Here is a 10,639-nt window from a genome sequence, read left to right on the forward strand (position 1 = left end):
TCTCTCTCTCTCTCTCTCTCTCTCTCTCTCTCTCTCTCTCTCTCTCTGTCTCTTCCTCTCTCTCTCTGACTCTCTTCTCTGTCTCTCCTGTCTCTTTGTCTCTTTCTCTCATTTTCAGTCTCTAGCCTTCTACAGGTGCCTTCCCTGTTTCTTAAAAACACTAAAAAAATTTTAGCATCTGAAAAACTCCTCAGTAGTTCCTTATCCTTATCACCCCTGCTAGCTATCACTCTGTATCTCCTTCCCTTCACAGTAAAAATCCTTGAAAAAATGGTCTTATAGGAGTGCTCCCACTTCCTCCTCCTCCTTCTCCTTCTTTCCTTTGGAAAGCTAAGAAAGGTGTGAACTTTCCACTATGTAAAACTTTTTTTTACATTTTAATTTTCAGTTCCAAATTCCCCCCCTCCCCTTTAGCTCCTTCTTCACCCATCAAAAAGGCAAGCAATATGATATTCATTATAGATGTGAAGTCATTAAAAACATATTTTTATATTAGTCATGCATGTTGAAAAAAAGCAAGGAAAAAAGGTAAAAAAAATTATGTTTCTTCACTCAGAGTTCATTTTCACTAATCTTCTAAAGCCTATGAAATCTGGCTTTCAATGTCATCATTCAACTGACAACACTCTCTCCAAAATTACCAAGATCTTTGGACTGCTAAATACAATAGACTTTTGGCAATACTCCTTCTTCACCTCTCTGTAGCATTGACACTGTTGGTTGCCCTTTCTTCCTGGGTACTCTCTCCTCTCTGGGTCTGTATTACATGGCTTTTTCTTCTTTCTCTTCCAACCTGTGTGACTTCACTTTCTTTGTCCCCTTTATGGAACCTTTATCCATATCATTCCCACTGACTATAAGTGTCCTCCAAGGCTCTTCCTGGGCCTCTTCTCTTAACTCTCCACACTGGGTAATCTTATCAGCTCCCCTGGGTTCAATCAGCTCTATGCAAATGATCCCCACATCTATATATCCATCCCCAGTTTCTCTCCTGATTAATCATCCTGACTTGCTCACTGCCTGTTGTTACAGATGGCACACAGGTACTTCAAACTCAACAATCCAAAAGAGAACTCATTCATTACCATTCCCCTTAAACCAGTCCCTTCCCTCAACTTCCATATTATTGCTGAAGATACCAAAATCCTTCCAGACACCCAGGCTCCCACCCTTTGCTCCTCTGTCTGTTAGTATATCTCCTTATTCCGTATGTCTAATCAGTCACCAAATCTTATTATTGCTACTTCACAATTGTCTCTCATATTTAATTTCCCCTTCTCTTTTCTCAAACAGTCAGAACCCTAGTTCTGGCCTTGATTACTTTTCACCTGGAATATTACATCAGTCTCCTCAATGGTCTCCTTGCCTCAAGTATTGCTGCACACAGTTGCTTGCTAAAGTAAAGGTCTGACCATGTTACTCGCCACCTCTGTAAACCACAGTGGCTTCCTATTCCTTCCAGCATCAAACATAAAGTCTTCTTCTATTTAAAGCCCTTCACAATCAGACCCCTTTCTTACCTTTCTGGTCTTTTTACACTTTTCCTCCTCTCCATACACTCTATAGAGGAACCATTCTGTTCTACTTGCTTCCTCACAACAGCTTTCTTGCTATCTCTGCTATCTCTGTGCCTTGCCATAGACCATATGATACACCTGGAATACTCTCCCTTCTCAGAATCACTGGCTTCCTTCAAGACTAAACTTGAATGCCACTTTCAGCAGAAGCCTTTCCTCCTCCTCTACCTCTCTGCCCCTAGCTGTTAGTGCCTTACAATCTAAGGCAGGAGGTTTTCATCCTGGGTCTGGGAACTAGATTGAGAAATAAATTACTCATTAATTTTCATTAATTTCTGACTGAAAGTTAGCATTTCATTTAATTATTAAAAAGACCATCATTCTGAGTAGGGGTCTGTTAATCTCACCAGACTATACAAAGGGAGGTTAAGCATCCCTGTTCTAAGATTACCTTCCATCCATGCTCATGTATCTTGTATATATTTATTTATATAGATGCTGTATATATAGGACCCAAATCTCTTGGTTGGTGACTACCTCTCCAGGAAAGCCTGAGGGGGTACTTCACCTCATTCCCTATTCTGTAGCCATCTCCTCACTCACAGCCCTCTCATCCCTCTCAATTTGGGCATTGTTCCTGGGTGGGTGTGCGGACTTTCTCCCATAGTGACAGGAAAAAAACAAATAAATAAAAGACAAAAGAGACCATCAGTGAATGAAACAGTAACAAAATATACACAAGACAGCAGAAGTGTGTGCAGAGGGGATCTGAATCTCAAACAAGCAGGGCCATTTGTTTCTAGTGTTAAATTTAATATACACTTGAAAAACAATAAGCAAATTTTTCATAATGGAAGTTGACAGTTTCATTTAAAATAATCCTCTTCAGTTCTTTGTATATTGAAATGCTGATGCTTAAGCTTTTAATAAACATTTTAAATGAAAAGAATCAGTATTTTAAAAAATGTATACAATTCCACAAAAATGGAACAGAAATGGAGAGTGAGAAATAAAGAGAGGGAGAGGAAAAGAGACACAGAGAGACAGACAGAGACAGAGAGAGACAGACAGACAGAGAGAGGCAGAGAGAGACAGAGAGAGGGATAGAGACACAGAGAGAGAGACAGACAGACAGACAGATATGAATGAAACCATGCATAGTGGATTCCATTTCAAATTCGGTTCCTCTTCTATTTTTGTCCAAATGAACACCACAGTTTAGGCAAGAGCTGATGGGACTCAGAAACTCTCACTTCAAGGTGAAAGAAGAATGATTCCTTTGTCTTAACTCTAAATCTCATGTACTGAACATAATGTTATTGTAGTCATTTACCATAAGGTGCTTTTGATTTTTAAAATTACAGAATAAAAATAAAGGTGCCCGAATGTGACCTATGTTTGGGAAAGTGGAACCTAAAACATTTTGGGCATTTCACCTTTTAGCCATGGGCAAGGGCCACTTCATCTTTCACCATTTCTAATGAACCCAGAATTGATTCAATTTCAGGCTTTTTTTTGTAAATCAATTTGATTAACCTGGCATTAGTCAGTGCTCCTGAGACATGCTCTGACTCCACTGAGGTCCACTTTAATCATTCATTACCTCAATTAAAAAAAAACATTTTAGGAATAAGCCATTAGAAAATCATTATCTTTATCAAAGAAGTCTTTTGGTTATAGATACTTGCAAAAATGTCCATTATTTGGTTTAGAAGTCCATATTGTGAATTTGGTTTCTTTTTAGAAATATACCATAAAGCTCCCAAACTTTTGCAGATATCAAAATAACGGATTTCCTAAAAGTTCCAAATACTTTAATGGAGAAAGGAACAGGAGGAGAGCAGGTGATGATTTCACATCATTTTCAGGGGGCAGCCTGTTAAATTTACTTAGTGCACTTTCAAGAAAGAGTTTGTTTTGGCTTCTGCAACCAAGCTCTGGGCCCCTCTGGATTGGGGGAGGGAGGAGAAGCAGATGGCAGGGCCCTGCAACTGGAAAGATACAAGTGTTTTCATGGAAGCTCAATGGAGAAAGCCAGTTTACTTGTTGGACTTGCTGTTGAAACAGGCTGCTCAAATATGGATAGACAGTTGGAGGATAAGAGAGAGACCATTTTAAAAGTACTGTTGGAGAAATGCAACATTACAGTTGCTATGGTTTTCATTCCTTAAAAAAAATAAGAAAAATCTAATTTTAACCTGCTGTTGAGTTCCTGTAGCTATGGGAAACATTTCTTTGGAGAAACTTCCTCCTTGTTAGGGTTTAGCATTGCACCTGGCTTTGTGTGAAGGAACTAGTGTGGTTCAGTCTTTTTTACAAATGTCCACATGGGTTAGTACCTCCTTGTCAGGGCAGACAACTGGGTTATAATTATACCAGTCCCTTGACTCAGGATGCATGCTAAGACATACATAACAGGATCTTGCCAAATCTCTCTTCCCAAGGTGATCAACATGATCCATGGTCATTTTAAAAAAAAATCTGCTCTGAGAGACAGCCTTGCAGAGAAGATAGAAGACCGGCCCTGGGGCCAAGAGGACCTAGGTTCAAGTTCTATGTCTGGCACAATTCTCTAAGACTCTAAGTTATAGGTAGGCTGCTAATCAGCCCTGGAAGGAAGGTAACACATCAGGAGTTTCCTTTTCTGATAAAATCAGGTCCTCCCCTCCCCAAGAAGAACTTGTAGCTATTCTGCATCTAACCTTGTTACCTTTTTGAAGGTTATGCCATTTTGCATGAATTCAATATGAGGTCTGGGAATGTGGAAACATTTTTTGATAATTGTATCTCAATATAATTGGCTTTCTTTGTAATGCTTCCCAAACCTGAAAGCACTACTTAAACGCTAGCTTCTTGGTGTTCCTCCTTTCTTTTCAAAAGGAACCAACATCAAAATCATGGGGTGATGTCTTGACTTGTGAGTGAATTGCATTTAAGTGAGGCAAACTTGCACAAAGTTGTTAGCCTCACTGCTTTTTCCAGAGTCAGTGAAGGCCAGTGGCAGGATGAGGGACTGGTGATGGACTGAGAATAGATGACTTTGGCATCTTTGATGTCTGACCAGGCACTAACTGTTCCATAGCCCTTGCTCCAGTCACTTTCATGGCTGTTGGAGCAAATTGTTCTCATTTGCCCATTTTTCCAGGGGAAGGTCTTCATATCCTTGGGGTAAAACCCTCAACTCATTGATATGTTTGACACCTGTCAAAGCCAAGCACAAGCAACTTTCCAGAGGATGGCTGCTGTGAACAGTTTTGTTTTTTTTTTTGCCTTTTGGAAGGCAATTGGGGTTAAGTAACTTGCCCAAGGTTATACAGCTAGTTTTTTTTGTGGGGGTGTTAAGTGTCTGAGGCCGGAACCAAACTCAGGTCCTCCTGACTCTAGGGCCAGCACTTTACTCACTGTGCCACCTAGCCGCCCCTGTGAACAGTTTTCAAGGTTCTGATTACATAGCATAGTGAACACGCTATTCAATAACAAATCAGAGCAAAACACTCACAGGAAATCAAGGTACAGCATTCACAATGTTACAACTTATCACAGAAAATCAAAATACATCATTCACAATGACATAATAACTCAATAACTTATCACTAAAATGGCCACATAGTTTTCACCAAAGTGGTCACATAGTTTTGAACAAAGGATAATCATTTAGTCAATCAATCACTTAGTAACTCAATCATTCAATAATAAAGTACAAAAGGTCAAAGTCCTCCACCCATGGGGCACACTAAGTTACAAATCAGTCACTATTCGGTCATCAGACACCATTCAATCATTAGTCACTACTCAGTCATCAATCACTACTCAGTACCCTCTTAAGGGGTAGTGGGAAATACACAGGCCATCCACCCCTTAGTCACAAGTAAATCACAATTTCATCACTACTCAGTACCCACAGAGAAGTCTTTTCATCTTGACTCGGGGCAGACTTTCAGCTTCCATGGCTCCTCTTCCCTGGTCCCAGCTTCCGCTTGAATCTAACCAACTGCCACCTGAGTTCAAAGGCAGACAGCTCCCACCTCCTTGTCCAGCTCTCCATGCAATTCCTGCTCCACATTGGAGCTCACAGTGTCTGGTCCATTTCAAATCCTTCACAGTCTCTGTTCCTGGGAAGACAAGGCTTAACGAAGCCACAAGAACATTCATGCACATTAACAAAGTCACAACAACATTTGTACAGAATAGTGACACCACAGTTATGCTTCCTCAGTCTTTGGCAGCTCCAGCTGGCCCTCAGAATCTTCAGCAGTTTTGTTCTCAAAATCAAAATCATTTTCTCCCATTCTCAAAATCAAATTCACTTTCTCCATGAAAGTTCCAATCCAGAAGCAGCAGCCCAGCCTTCAGGTGCTTATCCCAAGAAGTTCTGACTGTCCAGCTTCTTCTTTTCCTTAAATACAATGTAGCTCCTCCCTGTTTAGCGCCTTCCTGTGACATCAGCAACAGAGGTTCATACCTTCTGTTTCTTTAACAGAGGCTCAATTTGAAACCAATTGCTAAGAACTTCTTAGCTTTCCAATACAAAGGGATCTTCAGATTTCATTACCATTACAACACCTCTTGGATATGCTCAACCTAGTTTAACCCATCTGCCAAGACAATTTTATCAGAGTGTGGATGCTGTGTGCATGCTTCAACTTTTTGGAGACACAGATGAGAATTGAGTACCAGGTGGACACCAAAGGTGACTGCTCAGTCCTGAAAAAGGATGGGCAAGTCCCCACACTAGAAGTCCTCCCTGAAAATCACATATACTAACTATTAGCTTTGTAATCCCATATGTTCTATTTTATGCTTTAAAAATGGATCCTGAGAAGGGGTCCATAAGCTTTTCCACACTACCAAGGGGGTCCAAAACACAAAAAGATTAAGAACCCCCATTTTAAAGGGTATGTTGTCCTTTGAAAAGGTATGGCTATCTCCCACCCCTGAAAAAAAAAGCAAAAATTATAGTCTTGGAATGAAGAAAGAGAGGCATAGCTTTTGGAATGATGTTGAGAGAACCCTTTGTATTCTACCCTGGTCAGACCACACCTGGAGTATTATGTTCAGTTTTGGATACTTTGGACAGTACCCCAAAGTGGGAAACCAGGATGGTGAAGGATCTCAAGTTCTTGACCTATGAGGACCAACTAAAGGAAATGGGGATGCTTGGCCTGGAGAAGGGAAAGGGTGGGGTGGGGAGTGTTACAAAAGATAAAGGGAACACAATCTCAGGCAACAATGTGTCTACAGAAAAAATTGAGGGTGGGAAGAGAGGGAAGGAAATAGGCATTTACATGGCACCTACTATGTGTCAGGCACTATGCTAAATGCTTTTCAAATATCTTGTTTGATCTTCACAAAAAACCCCATGAACTAGGTGCTGTTATCATTTCCATTTTACAGTAGAGGAAACTGAGGCAAACAGGGTTAAGTGACTTTCCCAGGGACACACAGCTGGTACATTTCTGACACTGGATTTGGACTTGATCTTCCTGACTCAACATCCAGCATTCTATCTGCGCTCCACCAGATCAGGTGGGAGATATGCTGTCCTCCACCCTGGTCACACCATGTCTGGAGTTATAGCATTCAGTTTTAGGGACCTTACTTTAGGAAGGACAATAAGCTGGAAGGTTCCTGAAAGAAAACACTGTGGATGGTGAAGGTTCATGTCATGTGAGTTCAGTTAAAGGAATTAGAGATGGTTAGCCTAGGGAAGAAAAGACTTGTGGTGTGTTGTGGGAGATGAGGGAGAAGGGACAACACAGCTGTCTTCAATTATTTGAAGGGTTGTTTGGGGGAAGAGTAATTGCTTTGTTCCCAAAGAGAGTAGACCTATGATCAATGGATGAAAGTCATAAAGAGGAAGATTTAAAGTCAGTGATTTCCTAATAATTAGAGCTATACCAAAGAATACCTCCTTGATTTGGAATGGAGTGGATTCTTTCTTGCTAGAGATCTTCAACCCAAGTCTGGAAGGACAACTTCTGGTTGTGTTGTTGTTGAAGGTTCTATTTCTGGTATGGGTTGAACTAGAGGGTTCCACATGCCTTCCAACTATGGATTCTCTGATTCTGGCATTAGTTTGCTTTGCAATAGCAACAATGAAGATTTTCATCTAATGGTTAATGTATGTTAAGCAAACTTAGTTGAGAAAAGGCATGGGATCTTAAGTGTGGCAGGATCTTTAATCAGGTTTCAGCTATAATTATGACAGTAATCTATCATAAATACTTTTAATTCCAGGAGAGCTATGTATGTGGTCATTAAATTTTAACAGGGATGGGCAACAGATCTGTGCAACCAAAAGATATGATGTCAATTGCTGGCTACTTGTTAGCATCGGACCACACAGCCACAGTTATGAGACCATTGCTACAACTGTACCTGGAAAGAGCATTTCATTGCTTCATTGCTGTGAATTGTGATTAGCAGAGAAAAACCCAGAAAAATTCTTCTAAGCTCTCAAGCTACTGTTTTTTTTCTGTCAATAGGCAATGCAGTTATTCCTTAGACCTCCAAGAAACAAATTCTGTTCTACTCAAGTAGACTTCAAAAATCCTGTTTGCTTCACCACACAATTGAGATGATGCCCCCAACAAGCCAGCATGTTCTCAGTAACCCAAATGAAAGCAAACAGCTTACAAAAATCAGTTTTTTAAAAAAAATTTGGTAATGATTCTGGTAACACCTTAAAACTGAAGCACATGGCTTTCATTTTGCCAAGTGAAGAATTTACTCTTCCGAATCAGATAAAAATAGCAATATTTATTAAGGGCCAGGATATTTTTTAGTGTTTTCTGGAGATGGTGGAGATATTACAAATTGAACCCAATTCAGCAAACATTCAGCCCCTATTATGTGCTAGGCTTTCTTTTTTGGTGCTTTTAGGGATACAAAACCAAAAATGAGACAATCCCTACATGCAACAAATTTACATCCTACTGTGTAGATACAAAGATTAATCAATTAGTCAATGAGCATTCATCAAGTGTCAACTGCATGCTAGCCACTGTTCTAGGTGCTACAGATAACAAAGAGAAATATTTAACAGTCCTTGCCCTCATAGAGCTTACATTCTATTTGGAGAGACAACAGAATATGTGTAACCATGTATAAAACATGCTTTAAAATCTCTAGGAGATAATTTTGAGGGGGAAAGCACTAGCAGTTGGGGGGGGGACAGAAAAGGCTTCAAATATAGCTAATTTGTTTTGCATGATTTCAAACGTATAATTGATATCATATTGCTTGCCTTCTCAGTGGGTATGGGAAGAGTGGGAGAAAGGGAGAGAATTTGGAACTCAAAATTTTCAAAGAAAAGAATGTTAAAAATAAATAATAAATTAAAAAATTGAATCCAAGAAAAAGCTTCAAGTAGGGGGTGGTGCTTGAACAGAATGAAAATTACAGACATATATGTACTAAGGTAATGAAGGGGCTAACAACCATGGGGAAAATAATTTAGTGTTTTAGCTTATTCTAGTAGTCAACTTTATGACTGACATAAAGTATGGGTTATTCATGGTGGAGGGTGGAGATTTTCTAATCTTTATAAAGTGACTATGGTATAAATGGACATTTTTACAAGTGTGGTCTCTGCTGATACAGCAAGGGTGTCCTTAATGTTCTAAAACCCTTCATCAAATATGATTGCTGAAACAATAATTTTTCTGCTTTGGCAGGTGGCAGAAGTTAGAGGAAGTATGGTGTCGGTGTTCTTCTGAGACCTTTGGCCACATTTCTTCCATTAACACAAAGCCGACAAGCATGCCAAATTCATATGTATCTTGAGGAAAAGTTAAAACCTTGCTCTGAATATTTGCAAAAAGCTCTTTTCCACCTACTGAAAGCTGGCCCCAGTTTCTATTTACTTAAGGAGTTCTGACATGTGGATGTATGGAGAAAAATACAAATTTCTCTTTTTGCTGAGAATTCCACTCTGGTCCAGTACACAAACATAATTCCATCTTCTATTGATATGGCTCTTAATTCCAAGAGCTTCAACTTCCTTTAGAAATACTGTTTAACTCACACCCTACAAGATCAGTAGTTATTTCTATCCCCATTTTCCAAACGAGAAAACAAGTATAATGTGATTAAATGCTTTGCTTGCAGGGAACTGCACAACTCATCTGGGAAAAAAGGTCTAAAGTACCTATCTTCTGACTCATCCTTAAGTATACTGCTCACTGGGCTTTCACAGATAATACCTCAGAGCAAAAAAACAGTTTTAAATATAAAACTAGTTGGGGAGGGAGAGAGGGTGTGAAGTGGTTGTTTTTTTTTTTTTGCTTTTGATGTCAGATGTGTCTTGTCATTTATCTGGAGTGTGTACTATTAAATATTTTTTCTCTCTGTGGGAACTTGGATTCCCCTAGTCATGCTCCCAATCATGGATATTGACAATGATAATATTAATAGCTAACATTTATATAGTACTTAGTATGTGACAGGTATTGTGCTAAATGCTCTACAAGTTCATATGATCCTCATGGCAATCCTGGAAAATAGGTTTCATTATTATCCCCATTTATAGATGATGAAACTGAGGCAGAGGCAAAGGGACTTGCCTATGGTCACTTACTTATTAAGTGTCTGAGGCAGGTTTTGAGCTCAAGTCTTCCTGACTCCAAGTCTAGTGTTCTGCCTACCACACCACCTAGCTATCAAGGGGGAAAATCATGGCTAATTTTCGAGATCTCACCCAGCTGGCCTCAGGGGGACAACTAAGAAGGAAGTTGGGGTGGTTGTTCCAAGCTTCCAGTCCTTTGGGAGTTACTGATGTAGGTGTGGAGGCCCATCCTGCCATGAGTGTTTGGGGAAGAAAGAGAAAAAAAGATGGTAGACCCCATGAACCAACTTTGTATTGGGGAATGAAGACCTGAATTAAAGTGATGGGGGCATCAAAGGCCTCTGGGAAGAGCTTCAATAGACAGGTATTTTGATTTTACAGGAGCTGTATTCTGTACATTGTTCTTTTCTTAATTGTAAATAAACCCATCCATTTCCTAAGTCTTGTGAACTTTTTGCTTGAAAGGGAAACTGGGTGACATGATATCAAGTGATGTCAAATAACATTTTTTTTTCTTATAAACCAACCCACCAAACAAGAAATCTGCCAAAGTGTA

This window comes from Petaurus breviceps, unplaced genomic scaffold (genome assembly GCF_028583685.1).
Source record: "Petaurus breviceps papuanus isolate PSGF00001 unplaced genomic scaffold, PetGlider_PUasm1.0 173, whole genome shotgun sequence".
In the NCBI taxonomy this organism is placed as follows: domain Eukaryota; kingdom Metazoa; phylum Chordata; class Mammalia; order Diprotodontia; family Petauridae; genus Petaurus; species Petaurus breviceps.